This window comes from Hemitrygon akajei, unplaced genomic scaffold (assembly GCF_048418815.1).
Source record: "Hemitrygon akajei unplaced genomic scaffold, sHemAka1.3 Scf000066, whole genome shotgun sequence".
NCBI classification, from domain to species: Eukaryota; Metazoa; Chordata; class Chondrichthyes; order Myliobatiformes; family Dasyatidae; genus Hemitrygon; species Hemitrygon akajei.
In genome coordinates, this window is record NW_027331952.1 from 1556431 (window position 1) to 1580943 (window position 24513).

Genomic DNA, 24513 nt, shown 5'->3' on the forward strand with positions numbered 1-24513 from the left:
GTTTCATGGCATCTTTGAGTGTAGTTCTGCATTGGTACGTTCCAGTGAGACAGGGAGGTTATGGAGGGTACAGGTTCAGGGCACATTTGTGTGGAGTTCTGCATTGGTACGTTCCAGTGAGACAGGGAGGTTATGGAGGGTACAGATTCAGCGCCTATTTGTGTGGAGTTCTGCAGTGTTACGGTCCATTGAGACAGGGAGGTTATGGAGGGGTACAGGTTCAGGGCATATTTGTGTGGAATTCTGCATTGGTACGTTCCAGTGAGACAGTGAGGTTATGGAGTGTAGCGGTTCAGGGCAAATTTGTGTGGAGTTCTGCATTGGTGCGTTCCAGTGAGACAAGGAGGTTATGGGCGGGTACACGTTCAGGGCATATCTGTGTGGAATTCTGCATTGGTACGTTCCAGTGAGACAGGGAGATTATGCACGGTACAGGATCAGGACATATTTGTGTGGAGTTCTGCGTTGGTACGTTCCAGTGAGACAAGGAGGATATGGGCGGGTACACGTTCAGGGCATATTTACGTGGTGTTCTGCAGTGGTACGTTGCAGAGAGACTGGGAGGTTATGGACGGGTACAGGTTCAGGGCATATTTGAGTGTAGTTCTGCATTGGTACGTTCCAGTGAGCCAGGGACGTTATGGAGGTTTACAGGTTCAGGGCATATTTGTTTGGAGTTCTGCATTGGTACGTTCCAGTGAGACAGGGAGGTTATGGAGGGGTACAGGTTCAGGGCATATTTGAGTGGAGTTCTGCATTGGTACGTTCCAGTGAGACAGGGACGTTATTGAGGGGTACAGGTTCAGGGCAAATTTGTGTGGCGTTCTACATTGGTACTTTCCAGTGAGGCAGGGAGGTTATGGAGGGGTACAGGTTCAGGGCATATTTGTGTGGAGTTCTGCGTTGGTACGTTCCAGTGAGACAAGGAGGATATGGGCGGGTACACGTTCAGGGCATATTTACGTGGTGTTCTGCAGTGGTACGTTCCAGAGAGACTGGGAGGTTATGGACGGGTACAGGTTCAGGGCATATTTGTGTGGAATTCTGCAATGGTACGTTCCAGTGAGACAGGTAGAATATGCACGGTACAGGATCAGGGCATATTTGAGTGGAGTTCTGCATTGGTACGTTCCAGTGAGACAGGGACGTTATTGAGGGGTACAGGTTCAGGGCAAATTTGTGTGGCGTTCTACATTGGTACTTTCCAGTGAGGCAGGGAGGTTATGGAGGGGTACAGGTTCAGGGCATATTTGTGTGGAGTTCTGCGTTGGTACGTTCCAGTGAGACAAGGAGGATATGGGCGGGAACACGTTCAGGGCATATTTACGTGGTGTTCTGCAGTGGTACGTTCCAGAGAGACTGGGAGGTTATGGACGGGTACAGGTTCAGGGCATATTTGAGTGTAGTACTGCATTGGTACGTTCCAGTGAGACAGGGAGAATATGCACGGTACAGGATCAGGGCATATTTGAGTGGAGTTCTGCATTGGTACGTTCCAGTGAGCCAGGGACGTTATGGAGGTTTACAGGTTCAGGGCATATTTGTGTGGAGTTCTGCATTGGTACGTTCCAGTGAGACAGGGAGGTTATGGAGGGGTACAGGTTCAGGGCACATTTGTGTGGAGTTCTGCATTGGTACGTTCCAGTGAGACAGGGAGGTTATGGAGGGGTACAGGTTCAGGGCAAATTTGTGTGGAGTTCTGCATTGGTGCGTTCCAGTGAGACAAGGAGGTTATGGGCGGGTACACGTTCAGGGCATATTTGTGTGGAATTCTGCAATGGTACGTTCCAGTGAGACAGGGAGAATATGCACGGTACAGGATCAGGGCATATTTGAGTGGAGTTCTGCATTGGTACGTTCCAGTGAGCCAGGGACGTTATGGAGGTTTACAGGTTCAGGGCATATTTGTGTGGAGTTCTGCATTGGTACGTTCCAGTGAGACAGGGAGGTTATGGAGGGGTACAGGTTCAGGGCACATTTGTGTGGAGTTCTGCATTGGTACGTTCCAGTGAGACAGGGAGGTTATGGAGGGTACAGAATCAGCGCATATTTGTGTGGAGTTCTGCAGTGGTACGGTCCATTGAGACAGGGTGGTTATGGTCGGGTACAGGTTCAGGGCATATTTGTGTGGTGTTCTGCAATGGTACGTTCCAGTGAGACAGGGAGGTTATGGAGGGGTACAGGTTCAGGGCACATTTGTGTGGAGTTCTGCATTGGTACGTTCCAGTGAGACAGGGAGGTTATGGAGGGTACAGGTACAGGGCATATTTGTGTGATGTTCTGCATTGGCACGTTCCAGTCAGATTGGGAGGTTATGGAGGGGTACAGGTTCAGGGCATATTTGTGTGTAGTTCTGCATTTGTACTTTCCAGTGAGACAGGGAGGTTATGGGCGGGAACACGTTCAGGGCATATTTGTGTGGCGTTCTGCAATGGTGCGTTCCGGTGTGACATGGAGGTTATGGAGGGGTACAGTTTCATGGCATCTTTGAGTGTAGTTCTGCATTGGTACGTTCCAGTGAGACAGGGAGGTTATGGAGGGTACAGGATCAGGGCACATTTGTGTGGAGTTCTGCATTGGTACGTTCCAGTGAGACAGGGAGGTTATGGAGGGTACAGATTCAGCGCCTATTTGTGTGGAGTTCTGCAGTGTTACGGTCCATTGAGACAGGGAGGTTATGGAGGGGTACAGGTTCAGGGCATATTTGTGTGGAATTCTGCATTGGTACGTTCCAGTGAGACAGTGAGGTTATGGAGTGTAGCGGTTCAGGGCAAATTTGTGTGGAGTTCTGCATTGGTGCGTTCCAGTGAGACAAGGAGGTTATGGGCGGGTACACGTTCAGGGCATATCTGTGTGGAATTCTGCATTGGTACGTTCCAGTGAGACAGGGAGATTATGCACGGTACAGGATCAGGGCATATTTGTGTGGAGTTCTGCGTTGGTACGTTCCAGTGAGACAAGGAGGATATGGGCGGGTACACGTTCAGGGCATATTTACGTGGTGTTCTGCAGTGGTACGTTCCAGAGAGACTGGGAGGTTATGGACGGGTACAGGTTCAGGGCATATTTGAGTGTAGTTCTGCATTGGTACGTTCCAGTGAGCCAGGGACGTTATGGAGGTTTACAGGTTCAGGGCATATTTGTTTGGAGTTCTGCATTGGTACGTTCCAGTGAGACAGGGAGGTTATGGAGGGGTACAGGTTCAGGGCACATTTGTGTGGAGTTCTGCATTGGTACGTTCCAGTGAGACAGGGAGGTTATGGGCGGGTACACGTTCAGGGCATATTTGTGTGGAATTCTGCAATGGTACGTTCCAGTGAGACAGGGAGAATATGCACGGTACAGGATCAGGGCATATTTGAGTGGAGTTCTGCATTGGTACGTTCCAGTGAGACAGGGACGTTATTGAGGGGTACAGGTTCAGGGCAAATTTGTGTGGCGTTCTACATTGGTACTTTCCAGTGAGGCAGGGAGGTTATGGAGGGGTACAGGTTCAGGGCATATTTGTGTGGAGTTCTGCGTTGGTACGTTCCAGTGAGACAAGGAGGATATGGGCGGGTACACGTTCAGGGCATATTTACGTGGTGTTCTGCAGTGGTACGTTCCAGAGAGACTGGGAGGTTATGGACGGGTACAGGTTCAGGGCATATTTGAGTGTAGTACTGCATTGGTACGTTCCAGTGAGCCAGGGACGTTATGGAGGTTTACAGGTTCAGGGCATATTTGTGTGGAGTTCTGCATTGGTACGTTCCAGTGAGACAGGGAGGTTATGGAGGGGTACAGGTTCAGGGCACATTTGTGTGGAGTTCTGCATTGGTACGTTCCAGTGAGACAGGGAGGTTATGGAGGGTACAGAATCAGCGCATATTTGTGTGGAGTTCTGCAGTGGTACGGTCCATTGAGACAGGGTGGTTATGGTCGGGTACAGGTTCAGGGCATATTTGTGTGGTGTTCTGCAATGGTACGTTCCAGTGAGACAGGGAGGTTATGGAGGGGTACAGGTTCAGGGCACATTTGTGTGGAGTTCTGCATTGGTACGTTCCAGTGAGACAGGGAGGTTATGGAGGGTACAGGTACAGGGCATATTTGTGTGATGTTCTGCATTGGCACGTTCCAGTCAGATTGGGAGGTTATGGAGGGGTACAGGTTCAGGGCATATTTGTGTGTAGTTCTGCATTTGTACTTTCCAGTGAGACAGGGAGGTTATGGGCGGGAACACGTTCAGGGCATATTTGTGTGGCGTTCTGCAATGGTGCGTTCCGGTGTGACATGGAGGTTATGGAGGGGTACAGTTTCATGGCATCTTTGAGTGTAGTTCTGCATTGGTACGTTCCAGTGAGACAGGGAGGTTATGGAGGGTACAGGTTCAGGGCACATTTGTGTGGAGTTCTGCATTGGTACGTTCCAGTGAGACAGGGAGGTTATGGAGGGTACAGATTCAGCGCCTATTTGTGTGGAGTTCTGCAGTGTTACGGTCCATTGAGACAGGGAGGTTATGGAGGGGTACAGGTTCAGGGCATATTTGTGTGGAATTCTGCATTGGTACGTTCCAGTGAGACAGTGAGGTTATGGAGTGTAGCGGTTCAGGGCAAATTTGTGTGGAGTTCTGCATTGGTGCGTTCCAGTGAGACAAGGAGGTTATGGGCGGGTACACGTTCAGGGCATATCTGTGTGGAATTCTGCATTGGTACGTTCCAGTGAGACAGGGAGATTATGCACGGTACAGGATCAGGGCATATTTGTGTGGAGTTCTGCGTTGGTACGTTCCAGTGAGACAAGGAGGATATGGGCGGGTACACGTTCAGGGCATATTTACGTGGTGTTCTGCAGTGGTACGTTCCAGAGAGACTGGGAGGTTATGGACGGGTACAGGTTCAGGGCATATTTGAGTGTAGTTCTGCATTGGTACGTTCCAGTGAGCCAGGGACGTTATGGAGGTTTACAGGTTCAGGGCATATTTGTTTGGAGTTCTGCAGTGGTACGGTCCATTGAGACAGGGTGGTTATGGTCGGGTACAGGTTCAGGGCATATTTGTGTGGTGTTCTGCAATGGTACGTTCCAGTGAGACAGGGAGGTTATGGAGGGGTACAGGTTCAGGGCACATTTGTGTGGAGTTCTGCATTGGTACGTTCCAGTGAGACAGGGAGGTTATGGAGGGTACAGATTCAGCGCCTATTTGTGTGGAGTTCTGCAGTGGTACGGTCCATTGAGACAGGGAGGTTATGGAGGGGTACAGGTTCAGGGCATATTTGTGTGGAATTCTGCATTGGTACGTTCCAGTGAGACAGGGAGTTTATGGAGTGTAGCGGTTCAGGGCAAATTTGTGTGGAGTTCTGCATTGGTGCGTTCCAGTGAGACAAGGAGGTTATGGGCGGGTACACGTTCAGGGCATATCTGTGTGGAATTCTGCATTGGTACGTTCCAGTGAGACAGGGAGATTATGCACGGTACAGGATCAGGGCATATTTGAGTGGAGTTCTGCATTGGTACGTTCCAGTGATACAGGGAGGTTATGGAGGGTACAGGTTCAGCGCATATTTGTGTGGAGTTCTGCAGTGGTACGGTCCACTGAGACAGGGAGATTATGGTCGGGTACAGGTTTAGGGCATATATGTGTGGTGTTCTGCAATGGTACGTTCCAGTGAGACAAGGAGGTTATGGGCGGGAACACGTTCAGGGCATATTTGTGTGGCGTTCTGCAATGGTGCGTTCCGGTGTGACATGGAGGTTATGGAGGGGTACAGTTTCATGGCATATTTGAGTGTAGTTCTGCATTGGTACGTTCCAGTGAGACAGGGAGGTTATGGAGGGTAGAGGTTCAGGGCATATTTGTGTGATGTTCTGCATTGGCACGTTCCAGTCAGATTGGGAGGTTATGGAGGGGTACAGGTTCAGGGCATATTTGTGTGTAGTTCTTCATTTGTACTTTCCAGTGAGACAGGGAGGTTATGGGCGGGAACACGTTCAGGGCATATTTGTGTGGCGTTCTGCAATGGTGCGTTCCGGTGTGACATGGAGGTTATGGAGGGGTACAGTTTCATGGCATCTTTGAGTGTAGTTCTGCATTGGTACGTTCCAGTGAGACAGGGAGGTTATGGAGGGTACAGGTTCAGGGCATATTTGTGTGATGTTCTGCATTGGCACGTTCCAGTCAGATTGGGAGGTTATGGAGGGGTACAGGTTCAGGGCATATTTGTGTGTGGTTCTGCATTTGTACGTTCCAGTGAGACAGGGAGGTTATGGAGGGTACAGGTTCAGGGCATATTTGTGTGGAGTTCTGCAGTGGTACGTTCCAGTGAGACAGGGAGGTTATGGTCGGGCACAGGTTCAGTGCATATTTGTGTGGAGTTCTGCATTGGTACTTTCCAGTGCGACAGGGAGGTTATGGAGGGTACAGGTTCATGGCATATTTGTGTGGAGTTCTGCAGTGGGACGATCCAATGAGACAGGGAGGCTATGGACCGGTACAGGTTCAGGGCAAATTGTGTAGAGTTCTGCATGGGTGCGTTCCAGTGAGACAAGGAGGTTATGTGCGGGTACACGTTCAGGGCATATTTGTGTGGAATTCTGCATTGGTACGTTCCAGTGAGACAGGGAGGTTATGGAGGGGTACAGGTTCAGGGCATATTTTTTGTAGTTCTGCATTGGTACGTTCCAGTGAGACAGGCAGGTTATGCAGGGGTACAGGTTCAGGGCATATTTGTTTGTAGTTCTGCATTGGTACGTTCCAGAGAGACAGCGAGGTTATGGAATGTACAGATTCAGGGCATATTTGTGTGGAGTTCTGTAGTGGTACGTTCCAGTGAGACAGGGAGGTTATGGTCGGGTGCAGGTTCAGGGCATATTTGTGTGGAGTTCTGCATTGGTACTTTCCAGTGAGACAGGGAGGTTATGGAGGGGTACAGGTTCAGGGCATATTTGTGTGGTGTTCTGCAATGGTACGTTCCAGTGAGACAGGGAGGTTATGCACGGTACAGGATCAGGGCATATTTGAGTGGAGTTCGGCATTCGTGCTTTCCAGTGAGACAGGGAGGTTATTGAGGGGTACAGGTTCAGGACAAATTTGTGTGGCGTTCTGCATTGGTGCGTTCCAGTTCGACAAGGAGGTTATGGGCGGGTACACGTTCAGGGCATATTTGTGTGGAATTCTGCATTGGTACGTTCCAGTGAGACAGGGAGGTTATGGAGTGTAGCGGTTCAGGGCAAATTTGTGTGGAGTTCTGCATTGGTACGTTCCAGTGAGGCAGGGAGGTTATGGAGTGTAGCGGTTCAGGGCAAATTTGTGTGGAGTTCTGCATTGGTACGTTCCAGTGAGGCAGGCAGGTTATGCAGGGGTACAGGTTCAGGGCATATTTGTTTGTAGTTCTGCATTGGTACGTTCCAGAGAGACAGCGAGGTTATGGAGGGTACAGATTCAGGGCATATTTGTGTGGTGTTCTGCAGTTGAACGTTCCAGTGAGACAGGGAGGTTATGGTCGGGTGCAGGTTCAGGGCATATTTGTGTGGAGTTCTGCATTGGTACTTTCCAGTGAGACAGGGAGGTTATGGAGGGGTACAGGTTCAGGGCATATTTGTGTGGTGTTCTGCAATGGTACGTTCCAGTGAGACAGGGAGGTTATGCACGGTACAGGATCAGGGCATATTTGAGTGGAGTTCGGCATTCGTGCTTTCCAGTGAGACAGGGAGGTTATTGAGGGGTACAGGTTCAGGGCAAATTTGTGTGGCGTTCTGCATTGGTGCGTTCCAGTTCGACAAGGAGGTTATGGGCGGGTACACGTTCAGGGCATATTTGTGTGGAATTCTGCATTGGTACGTTCCAGTGAGACAGGGAGGTTATGGAGTGTAGCGGTTCAGGGCAAATTTGTGTGGAGTTCTGCATTGGTACGTTCCAGTGAGGCAGGGAGGTTATGGGCGGGTACACGTTCAGGGCATATTTACGTGGTGTTCTGCAGTGGTGCGTTCCAGAGAGACTGGGAGGTTATGGAGGGGTACAGGTTCATGGCATATTTGTGTGGAGTTCTGCAGTGGGACGATCCAATGAGACAGGGAGGCTATGGACCGGTACAGGTTCAGGGCAAATTATGTAGAGTTCTGCATGGGTGCGTTCCAGTGAGACAAGGAGGTTATGGGCGGGTACACGTTCAGGGCATATTTGTGTGGAATTCTGCATTGGTACGTTCCAGTGAGACAGGGAGGTTATGGAGGGGTACAGGTTCAGGGCATATTTTTTGTAGTTCTGCATTGGTACGTTCCAGTGAGACAGGGAGGTTATGGAGGGTACAGGTTCAGGGCATATTTTTGTTGAGTTCTGCAGTGGTACGTTCCAGTGAGACAGGGAGGTTATGGTCGGGTACAGGTTCAGGGCATAATTGTGTGGAGTTCTGCATTGGTACTTTCCAGTGAGACAGGGAGGTTATGGAGGGGTACAGGTTCAGGGCATATTTGTGTGGTGTTCTGCAATGGTACGTTCCAGTGAGACAGGGAGGTTATGCACGGTACAGGATCAGGGCATATTTGAGTGTAGTTCGGCATTCGTGCTTTCCAGTGAGACAGGGAGGTTATGCAGGGGTACAGGTTCAGGGCATATTTGTGTGGAGTTCTGCATTGGTACGTTCCAGTGAGACAGGGAGGTTATGGAGGGGTTCATGTTCAGGGCATATTTGTGTGTAGTTCTGCATTGGTACGTTCCAGTGAGACAGGGAGGTTATGGAGGGTACAGGTTCAGGGCATATTTGTGTGGAGTTCTGCAGTGGTACGGTCCAGTGAGACAGGGAGGTTATGGTCGTGTACAGGTTCAGGGCATATTTGTGTGGAGTTCTGCATTGGTACTTTCCAGTGAGACAGGGAGGTTATGGAGGGGTACAGGTTCAGGGCACATTTGTGTGGAGTTCTGCATTGGTACGTTCCAGTGAGACAGGGAGGTTATGGAGGGTACAGGTTCAGCGCATATTTGTGTGGAGTTCTGCAGTGGTACGGTCCACTGAGACAGGGAGATTATGGTCGGGTACAGGTTTAGGGCATATATGTGTGGTGTTCTGCAATGGTACGTTCCAGTGAGACAAGGAGTTTATGGGCGGGAACACGTTCAGGGCATATTTGTGTGGCGTTCTGCAATGGTGCGTTCCGGTGTGACATGGAGGTTATGGAGGGGTACAGTTTCATGGCATATTTGAGTGTAGTTCTGCATTGGTACGTTCCAGTGAGACAGGGAGGTTATGGAGGGTACAGGTTCAGGGCATATTTGTGTGATGTTCTGCATTGGCACGTTCCAGTCAGATTGGGAGGTTATGGAGGGGTACAGGTTCAGGGCATATTTGTGTGTAGTTCTGCATTTGTACTTTCCAGTGAGACAGGGAGGTTACGGGCGGGAACACGTTCAGGGCATATTTGTGTGGCGTTCTGCAATGGTGCGTTCCGGTGTGACATGGAGGTTATGGAGGGGTACAGTTTCATGGCATCTTTGAGTGTAGTTCTGCATTGGTACGTTCCAGTGAGACAGGGAGGTTATGGAGGGTACAGGTTCAGGGCATATTTGTGTGATGTTCTGCATTGGCACGTTCCAGTCAGATTGGGAGGTTATGGAGGGGTACAGGTTCAGGGCATATTTGTGTGTAGTTCTGCATTTGTACGTTCCAGTGAGACAGGGAGGTTATGGAGGGTACAGGTTCAGGGCATATTTGTGTGGAGTTCTGCAGTGGTACGTTCCAGTGAGACAGGGAGGTTATGGTCGGGCACAGGTTCAGTGCATATTTGTGTGGAGTTCTGCATTGGTACTTTCCAGTGCGACAGGGAGGTTATGGAGGGTACAGGTTCATGGCATATTTGTGTGGAGTTCTGCAGTGGGACGATCCAATGAGACAGGGAGGCTATGGACCGGTACAGGTTCAGGGCAAATTGTGTAGAGTTCTGCATGGGTGCGTTCCAGTGAGACAAGGAGGTTATGGGCGGTTACACGTTCAGGGCATATTTGTGTGGAATTCTGCATTGGTACGTTCCAGTGAGACAGGGAGGTTATGGAGGGGTACAGGTTCAGGGCATATTTTTTGTAGTTCTGCATTGGTACGTTCCAGTGAGACAGGCAGGTTATGCAGGGGTACAGGTTCAGGGCATATTTGTTTGTAGTTCTGCATTGGTACGTTCCAGAGAGACAGCGAGGTTATGGAGGGTACAGATTCAGGGCATATTTGTGTGGAGTTCTGCAGTGGTACGTTCCAGTGAGACAGGGAGGTTATGGTCGGGTGCAGGTTCAGGGCATATTTGTGTGGAGTTCTGCATTGGTACTTTCCAGTGAGACAGGGAGGTTATGGAGGGGTACAGGTTCAGGGCATATTTGTGTGGTGTTCTGCAATGGTACGTTCCAGTGAGACAGGGAGGTTATGCACGGTACAGGATCAGGGCATATTTGAGTGGAGTTCGGCATTCGTGCTTTCCAGTGAGACAGGGAGGTTATTGAGGGGTATAGGTTCAGGGCAAATCTGTGTGGCGTTCTGCATTGGTGCGTTCCAGTTCGACAAGGAGGTTATTGGCGGGTACACGTTCAGGGCATATTTGTGTGGAATTCTGCATTGGTACGTTCCAGTGAGACAGGGAGGTTATGGAGTGTAGCGGTTCAGGGCAAATTTGTGTGGAGTTCTGCATTGGTACGTTCCAGTGAGGCAGGGAGGTTATGGAGTGTAGCGGTTCAGGGCAAATTTGTGTGGAGTTCTGCATTGGTACGTTCCAGTGAGGCAGGCAGGTTATGCAGGGGTACAGGTTCAGGGCATATTTGTTTGTAGTTCTGCATTGGTACGTTCCAGAGAGACAGCGAGGTTATGGAGGGTACAGATTCAGGGCATATTTGTGTGGAGTTCTGCAGTTGAACGTTCCAGTGAGACAGGGAGGTTATGGTCGGGTGCAGGTTCAGGGCATATTTGTGTGGAGTTCTGCATTGGTACTTTCCAGTGAGACAGGGAGGTTATGGAGGGGTACAGGTTCAGGGCATATTTGTGTGGTGTTCTGCAATGGTACGTTCCAGTGAGACAGGGAGGTTATGCACGGTACAGGATCAGGGCATATTTGAGTGGAGTTCGGCATTCGTGCTTTCCAGTGAGACAGGAAGGTTATTGAGGGGTACAGGTTCAGGGCAAATTTGTGTGGCGTTCTGCATTGGTGCGTTCCAGTTCGACAAGGAGGTTATGGGCGGGTACACGTTCAGGGCATATTTGTGTGGAATTCTGCATTGGTACGTTCCAGTGAGACAGGGAGGTTATGGAGTGTAGCGGTTCAGGGCAAATTTGTGTGGAGTTCTGCATTGGTACGTTCCAGTGAGGCAGGGAGGTTATGGGCGGGTACACGTTCAGGGCATATTTACGTGGTGTTCTGCAGTGGTGCGTTCCAGAGAGACTGGGAGGTTATGGAGGGGTACAGGTTCATGGCATATTTGTGTGGAGTTCTGCAGTGGGACGATCCAATGAGACAGGGAGGCTATGGACCGGTACAGGTTCAGGGCAAATTATGTAGAGTTCTGCATGGGTGCGTTCCAGTGAGACAAGGAGGTTATGGGCGGGTACACGTTCAGGGCATATTTGTGTGGAATTCTGCATTGGTACGTTCCAGTGAGACAGGGAGGTTATGGAGGGGTACAGGTTCAGGGCATATTTTTTGTAGTTCTGCATTGGTACGTTCCAGTGAGACAGGGAGGTTATGGAGGGTACAGGTTCAGGGCATATTTTTGTTGAGTTCTGCAGTGGTACGTTCCAGTGAGACAGGGAGGTTATGGTCGGGTACAGGTTCAGGGCATATTTGTGTGGAGTTCTGCATTGGTACTTTCCAGTGAGACAGGGAGGTTATGGAGGGGTACAGGTTCAGGGCATATTTGTGTGGTGATCTGCAATGGTACGTTCCAGTGAGACAGGGAGGTTATGCACGGTACAGGAGCAGGGCATATTTGAGTGGAGTTCGGCATTCGTGCTTTCCAGTGAGACAGGGAGGTTATGCAGGGGTACAGGTTCAGGGCACATTTGTGTGGAGTTCTGCATTGGTACGTTCCAGTGAGACAGGGAGGTTATGGAGGGTACAGGTTCAGCGCATATTTGTGTGGAGTTCTGCAGTGGTACGGTCCACTGAGACAGGGAGATTATGGTCGGGTACAGGTTTAGGGCATATATGTGTGGTGTTCTGCAATGGTACGTTCCAGTGAGACAAGGAGGTTATGGTCGGGCACAGGTTCAGTGCATATTTGTGTGGAGTTCTGCATTGGTACTTTCCAGTGCGACAGGGAGGTTATGGAGGGTACAGGTTCATGGCATATTTGTGTGGAGTTCTGCAGTGGGACGATCCAATGAGACAGGGAGGCTATGGACCGGTACAGGTTCAGGGCAAATTGTGTAGAGTTCTGCATGGGTGCGTTCCAGTGAGACAAGGAGGTTATGGGCGGTTACACGTTCAGGGCATATTTGTGTGGAATTCTGCATTGGTACGTTCCAGTGAGACAGGGAGGTTATGGAGGGGTACAGGTTCAGGGCATATTTTTTGTAGTTCTGCATTGGTACGTTCCAGTGAGACAGGCAGGTTATGCAGGGGTACAGGTTCAGGGCATATTTGTTTGTAGTTCTGCATTGGTACGTTCCAGAGAGACAGCGAGGTTATGGAGGGTACAGATTCAGGGCATATTTGTGTGGAGTTCTGCAGTGGTACGTTCCAGTGAGACAGGGAGGTTATGGTCGGGTGCAGGTTCAGGGCATATTTGTGTGGAGTTCTGCATTGGTACTTTCCAGTGAGACAGGGAGGTTATGGAGGGGTACAGGTTCAGGGCATATTTGTGTGGTGTTCTGCAATGGTACGTTCCAGTGAGACAGGGAGGTTATGCACGGTACAGGATCAGGGCATATTTGAGTGGAGTTCGGCATTCGTGCTTTCCAGTGAGACAGGGAGGTTATTGAGGGGTATAGGTTCAGGGCAAATCTGTGTGGCGTTCTGCATTGGTGCGTTCCAGTTCGACAAGGAGGTTATTGGCGGGTACACGTTCAGGGCATATTTGTGTGGAATTCTGCATTGGTACGTTCCAGTGAGACAGGGAGGTTATGGAGTGTAGCGGTTCAGGGCAAATTTGTGTGGAGTTCTGCATTGGTACGTTCCAGTGAGGCAGGGAGGTTATGGAGTGTAGCGGTTCAGGGCAAATTTGTGTGGAGTTCTGCATTGGTACGTTCCAGTGAGGCAGGCAGGTTATGCAGGGGTACAGGTTCAGGGCATATTTGTTTGTAGTTCTGCATTGGTACGTTCCAGAGAGACAGCGAGGTTATGGAGGGTACAGATTCAGGGCATATTTGTGTGGAGTTCTGCAGTTGAACGTTCCAGTGAGACAGGGAGGTTATGGTCGGGTGCAGGTTCAGGGCATATTTGTGTGGAGTTCTGCATTGGTACTTTCCAGTGAGACAGGGAGGTTATGGAGGGGTACAGGTTCAGGGCATATTTGTGTGGTGTTCTGCAATGGTACGTTCCAGTGAGACAGGGAGGTTATGCACGGTACAGGATCAGGGCATATTTGAGTGGAGTTCGGCATTCGTGCTTTCCAGTGAGACAGGGAGGTTATTGAGGGGTACAGGTTCAGGGCAAATTTGTGTGGCGTTCTGCATTGGTGCGTTCCAGTTCGACAAGGAGGTTATGGGCGGGTACACGTTCAGGGCATATTTGTGTGGAATTCTGCATTGGTACGTTCCAGTGAGACAGGGAGGTTATGGAGTGTAGCGGTTCAGGGCAAATTTGTGTGGAGTTCTGCATTGGTACGTTCCAGTGAGGCAGGGAGGTTATGGGCGGGTACACGTTCAGGGCATATTTACGTGGTGTTCTGCAGTGGTGCGTTCCAGAGAGACTGGGAGGTTATGGAGGGGTACAGGTTCATGGCATATTTGTGTGGAGTTCTGCAGTGGGACGATCCAATGAGACAGGGAGGCTATGGACCGGTACAGGTTCAGGGCAAATTATGTAGAGTTCTGCATGGGTGCGTTCCAGTGAGACAAGGAGGTTATGGGCGGGTACACGTTCAGGGCATATTTGTGTGGAATTCTGCATTGGTACGTTCCAGTGAGACAGGGAGGTTATGGAGGGGTACAGGTTCAGGGCATATTTTTTGTAGTTCTGCATTGGTACGTTCCAGTGAGACAGGGAGGTTATGGAGGGTACAGGTTCAGGGCATATTTTTGTTGAGTTCTGCAGTGGTACGTTCCAGTGAGACAGGGAGGTTATGGTCGGGTACAGGTTCAGGGCATATTTGTGTGGAGTTCTGCATTGGTACTTTCCAGTGAGACAGGGAGGTTATGGAGGGGTACAGGTTCAGGGCATATTTGTGTGGTGATCTGCAATGGTACGTTCCAGTGAGACAGGGAGGTTATGCACGGTACAGGAGCAGGGCATATTTGAGTGGAGTTCGGCATTCGTGCTTTCCAGTGAGACAGGGAGGTTATGCAGGGGTACAGGTTCAGGGCACATTTGTGTGGAGTTCTGCATTGGTACGTTCCAGTGAGACAGGGAGGTTATGGAGGGTACAGGTTCAGCGCATATTTGTGTGGAGTTCTGCAGTGGTACGGTCCACTGAGACAGGGAGATTATGGTCGGGTACAGGTTTAGGGCATATATGTGTGGTGTTCTGCAATGGTACGTTCCAGTGAGACAAGGAGGTTATGGGCGGGAACACGTTCAGGGCATATTTGTGTGGCGTTCTGCAATGGTGCGTTCCGGTGTGACATGGAGGTTATGGAGGGGTACAGTTTCATGGCATATTTGAGTGTAGTTCTGCATTGGTACGTTCCAGTGAGACAGGGAGGTTATGGAGGGTACAGGTTCAGGGCATATTTGTGTGATGTTCTGCATTGGCACGTTCCAGTCAGATTGGGAGGTTATGGAGGGGTACAGGTTCAGGGCATATTTGTGTGTAGTTCTGCATTTGTACGTTCCAGTGAGACAGGGAGGTTATGGAGGGTACAGGTTCAGGGCATATTTGTGTGGAGTTCTGCAGTGGTACGTTCCAGTGAGACAGGGAGGTTATGGTCGGGCACAGGTTCAGTGCATATTTGTGTGGAGTTCTGCATTGGTACTTTCCAGTGCGACAGGGAGGTTATGGAGGGTACAGGTTCATGGCATATTTGTGTGGAGTTCTGCAGTGGGACGATCCAATGAGACAGGGAGGCTATGGACCGGTACAGGTTCAGGGCAAATTGTGTAGAGTTCTGCATGGGTGCGTTCCAGTGAGACAAGGAGGTTATGGGCGGGTACACGTTCAGGGCATATTTGTGTGGAATTCTGCATTGGTACGTTCCAGTGAGACAGGGAGGTTATGGAGGGGTACAGGTTCAGGGCATATTTTTTGTAGTTCTGCATTGGTACGTTCCAGTGAGACAGGCAGGTTATGCAGGGGTACAGGTTCAGGGCATATTTGTTTGTAGTTCTGCATTGGTACGTTCCAGAGAGACAGCGAGGTTATGGAGGGTACAGATTCAGGGCATATTTGTGTGGAGTTCTGCAGTGGTACGTTCCAGTGAGACAGGGAGGTTATGGTCGGGTGCAGGTTCAGGGCATATTTGTGTGGAGTTCTGCATTGGTACTTTCCAGTGAGACAGGGAGGTTATGGAGGGGTACAGGTTCAGGGCATATTTGTGTGGTGTTCTGCAATGGTACGTTCCAGTGAGACAGGGAGGTTATGCACGGTACAGGATCAGGGCATATTTGAGTGGAGTTCGGCATTCGTGCTTTCCAGTGAGACAGGGAGGTTATTGAGGGGTATAGGTTCAGGGCAAATCTGTGTGGCGTTCTGCATTGGTGCGTTCCAGTTCGACAAGGAGGTTATGGGCGGGTACACGTTCAGGGCATATTTGTGTGGAATTCTGCATTGGTACGTTCCAGTGAGACAGGGAGGTTATGGAGTGTAGCGGTTCAGGGCAAATTTGTGTGGAGTTCTGCATTGGTACGTTCCAGTGAGGCAGGGAGGTTATGGAGTGTAGCGGTTCAGGGCAAATTTGTGTGGAGTTCTGCATTGGTACGTTCCAGTGAGGCAGGCAGGTTATGCAGGGGTACAGGTTCAGGGCATATTTGTTTGTAGTTCTGCATTGGTACGTTCCAGAGAGACAGCGAGGTTATGGAGGGTACAGATTCAGGGCATATTTGTGTGGAGTTCTGCAGTTGAACGTTCCAGTGAGACAGGGAGGTTATGGTCGGGTGCAGGTTCAGGGCATATTTGTGTGGAGTTCTGCATTGGTACTTTCCAGTGAGACAGGGAGGTTATGGAGGGGTACAGGTTCAGGGCATATTTGTGTGGTGTTCTGCAATGGTACGTTCCAGTGAGACAGGGAGGTTATGCACGGTACAGGATCAGGGCATATTTGAGTGGAGTTCGGCATTCGTGCTTTCCAGTGAGACAGGGAGTTTATTGAGGGGTACAGGTTCAGGGCAAATTTGTGTGGCGTTCTGCATTGGTGCGTTCCAGTTCGACAAGGAGGTTATGGGCGGGTACACGTTCAGGGCATATTTGTGTGGAATTCTGCATTGGTACGTTCCAGTGAGACAGGGAGGTTATGGAGTGTAGCGGTTCAGGGCAAATTTGTGTGGAGTTCTGCATTGGTACGTTCCAGTGAGGCAGGGAGGTTATGGGCGGGTACACGTTCAGGGCATATTTACGTGGTGTTCTGCAGTGGTGCGTTCCAGAGAGACTGGGAGGTTATGGAGGGGTACAGGTTCATGGCATATTTGTGTGGAGTTCTGCAGTGGGACGATCCAATGAGACAGGGAGGCTATGGACCGGTACAGGTTCAGGGCAAATTATGTAGAGTTCTGCATGGGTGCGTTCCAGTGAGACAAGGAGGTTATGGGCGGGTACACGTTCAGGGCATATTTGTGTGGAATTCTGCATTGGTACGTTCCAGTGAGACAGGGAGGTTATGGAGGGGTACAGGTTCAGGGCATATTTTTTGTAGTTCTGCATTGGTACGTTCCAGTGAGACAGGGAGGTTATGGAGGGTACAGGTTCAGGGCAAATTTTTGTTGAGTTCTGCAGTGGTACGTTCCAGTGAGACAGGGAGGTTATGGTCGGGTACAGGTTCAGGGCATATTTGTGTGGAGTTCTGCATTGGTACTTTCCAGTGAGACAGGGAGGTTATGGAGGGGTACAGGTTCAGGGCATATTTGTGTGGTGTTCTGCAATGGTACGTTCCAGTGAGACAGGGAGGTTATGCACGGTACAGGATCAGGGCATATTTGAGTGGAGTTCGGCATTCGTGCTTTCCAGTGAGACAGGGAGGTTATGCAGGGGTACAGGTTCAGGGCATATTTGTGTGGAGTTCTGCATTGGTACGTTCCAGTGAGACAGGGAGGTTATGGAGGGGTTCATGTTCAGGGCATATTTGTGTGTAGTTCTGCATTGGTACGTTCCAGTGAGACAGGGAGGTTATGGAGGGTACAGGTTCAGGGCATATTTGTGTGGAGTTCTGCAGTGGTACGGTCCAGTGAGACAGGGAGGTTATGGTCGTGTACAGGTTCAGGGCATATTTGAGTGGAGTTCTGCATTGGTACTTTCCAGTGAGACAGGGAGGTTATGGAGGGGTACAGGTTCAGGGCACATTTGTGTGGAGTTCTGCATTGGTACGTTCCAGTGAGACAGGGAGGTTATGGAGGGTACAGGTTCAGCGCATATTTGTGTGGAGTTCTGCAGTGGTACGGTCCACTGAGACAGGGAGATTATGGTCGGGTACAGGTTTAGGGCATATATGTGTGGTGTTCTGCAATGGTACGTTCCAGTGAGACAAGGAGGTTATGGGCGGGAACACGTTCAGGGCATATTTGTGTGGCGTTCTGCAATGGTGCGTTCCGGTGTGACATGGAGGTTATGGAGGGGTACAGTTTCATGGCATATTTGAGTGTAGTTCTGCATTGGTACGTTCCAGTGAGACAGGGAGGTTATGGAGGGTACAGGTTCAGGGCATATTTGTGTGATGTTCTGCATTGGCACGTTCCAGTCAGATTGGGAGGTTATGGAGGGGTACAGGTTCAGGGCATATTTGTGTGTAGTTCTGCATTTGTACTTTCCAGTGAGACAGGGAGGTTATGGGCGGGAACACGTTCAGGGCATATTTGTGTGGCGTTCTGCAATGGTGCGTTCCGGTGTGACATGGAGGTTATGGAGGGGTACAGTTTCATGGCATCTTTGAGTGTAGTTCTGCATTGGTACGTTCCAGTGAGACAGGGAGGTTATGGAGGGTACAGGTTCAGGGCATATTTGTGTGATGTTCTGCATTGGCACGTTCCAGTCAGATTGGGAGGTTATGGAGGGGTACAGGTTCAGGGCATATTTGTGTGTAGTTCTGCATTTGTACGTTCCAGTGAGACAGGGAGGTTATGGAGGGTACAGGTTCAGGGCATATTTGTGTGGAGTTCTGCAGTGGTACGTTCCAGTGAGACAGGGAGGTTATGGTCGGGCACAGGTTCAGTGCATATTTGTGTGGAGTTCTGCATTGGTACTTTCCAGTGCGACAGGGAGGTTATGGAGGGTACAGGTTCATGGCATATTTGTGTGGAGTTCTGCAGTGGGACGATCCAATTAGACAGGGCGGCTATGGACCGGTACAGGTTCAGGGCAAATTGTGTAGAGTTCTGCATGGGTGCGTTCCAGTGAGACAAGGAGGTTATGGGCGGGTACACGTTCAGGGCATATTTGTGTGGAATTCTGCATTGGTACGTTCCAGTGAGACAGGGAGGTTATGGAGGGGTACAGGTTCAGGGCATATTTTTTGTAGTTCTGCATTGGTACGTTCCAGTGAGACAGGCAGGTTATGCAGGGGTACAGGTTCAGGGCATATTTGTTTGTAGTTCTGCATTGGTACGTTCCAGAGAGACAGCGAGGTTATGGAGGGTACAGATTCAGGGCATATTTGTGTGGAGTTCTGCAGTGGTACGTTCCAGTGAGACAGGGAGGTTATGGTCGGGTGCAGGTTCAGGGCATATTTGTGTGGAGTTCTGCATTGGTACTTTCCAGTGAGACAGGGAGGTTATGGAGGGGTACAGGTTCAGGGCATATTTGTGTGGTGTTCTGCAATGGTACGTTCCAGTGAGACAGGGAGGTTATGCACGGTACAGGATCAGGGCATATTTGAGTGGAGTTCGGCATTCGTGCTTTCCAGTGAGACAGGGAGGTTATTGAGGGGTATAGGTTCAGGGCAAATCTGTGTGGCGTTCTGCATTGGTGCGTTCCAGTTCGACAAGGAGGTTATGGGCGGGTACACGTTCAGGGCATATTTGTGTGGAATTCTGCATTGGTACGTTCCAGTGAGACAGGGAGGTTATGGAGTGTAGCGGTTCAGGGCAAATTTGTGTGGAGTTCTGCATTGGTACGTTCCAGTGAGGCAGGGAGGTTATGGAGGGCTACAGGTTCAGGGCGTATTTGTGTGGAGTTCTGCTTTGGTACGTTCCAGTGAGACAAGGAGGTTATGGGCGGGTACACGTTCAGGGCATATTTACGTGGTGTTCTGCAGTGGTGCGTTCCAGAGAGACTGGGAGGTTATGGAGGGGTACAGGTTCATGGCATATTTGTGTGGAGTTCTGCAGTGGGACGATCCAATGAGACAGGGAGGCTATGGACCGGTACAGGTTCAGGGCAAATTGTGTAGAGTTCTGCATGGGTGCGTTCCAGTGAGACAAGGAGGTAATGGGCGGGTACACGTTCAGGGCATATTTGTGTGGAATTCTGCATTGGTACGTTCCAGTGAGACAGGGAGGTTATGGAGGGGTACAGGTTCAGGGCATATTTTTTGTAGTTCTGCATTGGTACGTTCCAGTGAGACAGGCAGGTTATGCAGGGGTACAGGTTCAGGGCATATTTGTTTGTTGTTCTGCATTGGTACGTTCCAGTGAGACAGGGAGGTTATGGAGGGTACAGATTCAGGGCATATTTGTGTGGAGTTCTGCAGTGGTACGTTCCAGTGAGACAGGGAGGTTATGGTCGGGTACAGGTTCAGGGCATATTTGTGTGGAGTTCTGCATTGGTACTTTCCAGTGAGACAGGGAAGTTATGGAGGGGTACAGGTTCAGGGCATATTTGTGTGGTGGTCTGCAATGGTACGTTCCAGTGAGACAGGGAGGTTATGCACGGTGCAGGATCAGGGCATATTTGAGTGGAGTTCGGCATTCGTGCTTTCCAGTGAGACAGGGAGTTTATGCAGGGGTACAGGTTCAGGGCATATTTGTGTGGAGTTCTGCATTGGTACGTTTCAGTGAGACAGGGAGGTTATGGAGGGGTACATGTTCAGGGCATATTTGTGTGTAGTTCTGCATTGGTACGTTCCAGTGAGACAGGGAGGTTATGGAGGGTACAGGTTCAGGGCATATTTGTGTGGAGTTCTGCAGTGGTACGGTCCAGTGAGACAGGGAGGTTATGGTCGTGTACAGGTTCAGGGCATATTTGTGTGGAGTTCTGCATTGGTACTTTCCAGTGAGACAGGGAGGTTATGGAGGGGTACAGGTTCAGGGCATATTTGTGTGGTGTTCTGCAATGGTACGTTCCAGTGAGACAGGGAGGTTATGCACGGTACAGGATCACGGCATATTTGAGTGGAGTTCGGCATTCGTGCTTTCCAGTGAGACAGGGAGGTTATGGAGGGGTACAGGTTCAGGGCATATTTGTGTGGAGTTCTGCATTGGTACGTTCCAGTGAGACAGGGAGGTTATGGAGGGGTACAGGTACAGGGCAAATTTGTGTGGAGTTCTGCATTGGTGCGTTCCAGTGAGACAAGGAGGTTATGGGCGGGTACACGTTCAGGGCATATTTGTGTGGAATTCTGCATTGGTACCTTCCAGTGAGACAGGGAGAATATGCACGGTACAGGATCAGGGCATATTTGAGTGGAGTTTTGCATTGGTACGTTCCAGTGAGACAGGGACGTTATTGAGGGGTACAGGTTCAGGGCAAATTTGTGTGGCGTTCTGCATTGGTGCGTTCCAGTGAGACAAGGAGGTTATGGGCGGGTACACGTTCGGGGCATATTTGTGTGGAATTCTGCATTGGTACGTTCCAGTGAGACAGGGAAGTTATGGAGTGTAGCGGTTCAGGGCAAATTTGTGTGGAGTTCTGCATTGGTACTTTCCAGTGAGGCAGGGAGGATATGGAGGGGTACAGGTTCAGGGCATATTCGTGTGGAGTTCTGCGTTGGTACGTTCCAGTGAGACAAGGAGGATATGGGCGGGTACACGTTCAGGGCATATTTACGTGGTGTTCTGCAGTGGTACGTTACAGAGAGACTGGGAGGTTATGGACGGGTACAGGTTCAGGGCATATTTGAGTGTAGTTCTGCATTGGTACGTTCCAGTGAGACAGGGAGGTTATGGAGGGGTACAGGTTCAGGGCACATTAGTGTGGAGTTCTGCAGTGGTACGGTCCATTGAGACAGGGAGGTTATGGTCGGGTACAGGTTCAGGGCATATTTGTGTGGAGTTCTGCATTGGTACGTTCCAGTGAGACAGGGAGGTTATGGAGGGGTACAGGTTCAGGGCACATTTGTGTGGAGTTCTGCACTGGTACGTTCCAGTGAGACAGGGAGGTTATGGAGGGTACAGATTCAGCGCATATTTGTGTGGAGTTCTGCAGTGGTACGGTCCATTGAGACAGGGAGGTTATGGAGGGGTACAGGTTCAGGGCATATTTGTGTGGAGTTCTGCATTGGTACGTTCCAGTGAGACAGGGAGGTTATGGAGTGTAGCAGTTCAGGGCAAATTTCTGTGGAGTTCTGCATTGGTGCGTTCCAGTGAGACAAGGAGGTTATGGGCGGGTACACGTTCAGGGCATATTTGTGTGGAATTCTGCATTGGTACGTTCCAGTGAGACAGGGAGATTATGCACGGTACAGGATCAGGGCATATTTGAGTGGAGTTCTGCATTGGAACGTTCCAGTGAAACAGGGAGGTTATTGAGGGGTACAGGTTCAGGGCAAATTTGTGTGGCGTTCTGCATTGGTGCGTTCCAGTTCGACAAGGAGGTTATGGGCGGGTACACGTTCAGGGCATATTTGTGTGGAATTCTGCATTGGTACGTTCCAGTGAGACAGGGAGGTTATGGAGTGTAGCGGTTCAGGGCAAATTTGTGTGGAGTTCTGCATTGGTACGTTCCAGTGAGGCAGGGAGGTTATGGAGGGCTACAGGTTCAGAGCATATTTGTGTGGAGTTCTGCGTTGGTACGTTCCAGTGAGACAAGGAGGTTATGGGCGGGTACACGTTCAGGCCATATTTACGTGGTGTTCTGCAGTGGTACGTTCCAGAGAGACTGGGAGGTTATGGAGGGGTACAGGTTCAGGGCATATTTGAGTGTAGTTCTGCATTGGTACGTTCCAGTGAGACAGGGACGTTATGGAGGGATACAGGTTCAGGGCATATTTGAATAGAGTTCGACATTGGTACGTTCCAGTGAGACAGGGAGGTTATGGAGGGATACAGGTTCAGGGCACATTTGTGCGGAGTTCTGCATTGGTACGTTCCAGTGAGACAGGGAGGTTATGGAGGGTACAGGTTCAGCGCATATTTGTGTGGTGTTCTGCAATGGTACGTTCCAGTGAGACAGGGAGGTTATGCACGGTACAGGATCAGGGCATATTTGAGTGGAGTTCGGCATTCGTGCTTTCCAGTGAGACAGGGAGGTTATTGAGGGGTACTGGTTCAGGGCAAATTTGTGTGGCGTTCTGCATTGGTGCGTTCCAGTTCGACAAGGAGGTTATGGGCGGGTACACGTTCAGGGCATATTTGTGTGGAATTCTGCATTGGTACGTTCCAGTGAGACAGGGAGGTTATGGAGTGTAGCGGTTCAGGGCAAATTTGTGTGGAGTTCTGCATTGGTACGTTCAAGTGAGGCAGGGAGGTTATGGAGGGCTACAGGTTCAGGGCGTATTTGTGTGGAGTTCTGCGTTGGTACGTTCCAGTGAGACAAGGAGGTTATGGGCGGGTACACGTTCAGGGCATATTTACGTGGTGTTCTGCAGTGGTACGTTCCAGAGAGACTGGGAGGTTATGGAAGGGTACAGGTTCATGGCATATTTGAGTGGAGTTCTGCAGTGGGACGATCCAATGAGACAGGGAGGCTATGGACCGGTACAGGTTCAGGGCAAATTGTGTAGATTTCTGAATGGGTGCGTTCCAGTGAGACAAGGAGGTTATGGGCGGGTACACGTTCAGGGCATATTTGTGTGGAATTCTGCATTGGTACGTTCCAGTGAGACAGGGAGGTTATGGAGGGGTACAGGTTCAGGGCATATTTTTTGTAGTTCTGCATTGGTACGTTCCAGTGAGACAGGCAGGTTATGCAGGGGTACAGGATCAGGGCATATTTGTTTGTAGTTCTGCATTGGTACGTTCCAGTGAGACAGGGAGGTTATGGAGGGTACAGATTCAGGGCATATTTGTGTGGAGTACTGCAGTGGTACGTTCCAGTGAGACAGGGAGGTTATGGTCGGGTACAGGTTCAGGGCATATTTGTGTGGAGTTCTGCATTGGTACTTTCCAGTGAGACAGCGAGGTTATGGAGGGGTACAGGTTCCGGGCATATTTGTGTGGTGTTCTGCAATGGTACGTTCCAGTGACACAGGGAGGTTATGCACGGTACAGGATCAGGGCATATTTGAGTGGAGTTCGGCAATCGTGCTTTCCAGTGAGACAGGGAGGTTATGGAGGGGTACAGGTTCAGGGCATATTTGTGTGAAGTTCTGCATTGGTATGTTCCAGTGAGACAGGGAGGTTATGGAGGGGTACAGGTTCAGGGCAAATTTGTGTTGAGTTCTGCATTGGTGCGTTCCACTGAGACAAGGAGGTTATGGGCGGGTACACGTTCAGGGCATATTTGTGTGGAATTCTGCATTGGTACGTTCCCGTGAGACAGGGACGTTATTGAGGGGTACAGGTTCAGGGCAAATTTGTGTGGCGTTCTGCATTGGTGCGTTCCAGTGAGACAAGGAGGTTATGGGCGGGTACACGTTCAGGGCATATTTGTGTGGAATTCTGCATTGGTACGTTCCAGTGAGACAGGGAGGTTATGGAGGGTACCGGTTCAGGGCAATTTTGTGTGGAGTTCTGCATTGGTACGTTCCATTGAGACAGGGTGTTTATGGAGGGGTACAGGTTCAGGGCAAATTTGTCTGGAGATCTGCATTGGTGCGTTCCAGTGAGACAAGGAGATAATGGGCGGGTACACGTAAAGGGCATATTTGTGTGGAATTCTGCATTGGTACGTTCCAGTGAGACAGGGAGGTTATGGAGGGTACCGGTTCAGTGCATATTTGTGCGGAGGTCTGCATTGGTACGTTCCAATGAGACAGGGAGGTTATGGAGGGGTACATGTTCAGGGCATATTTGTGTGTAGTTCTGCATTGGTACATTCCAGTGAGACAGGGAGGTTATGGAGGGTACAGGTTCAGGGCATATTTGTGTGGAGTTCTGCAGTGGTACGGTCCAGTGAGACAGGGAGGTTATGGTCGGGTACAGGTTCAGGGCATATTTGTGTGGAGTTCTGCATTGGTA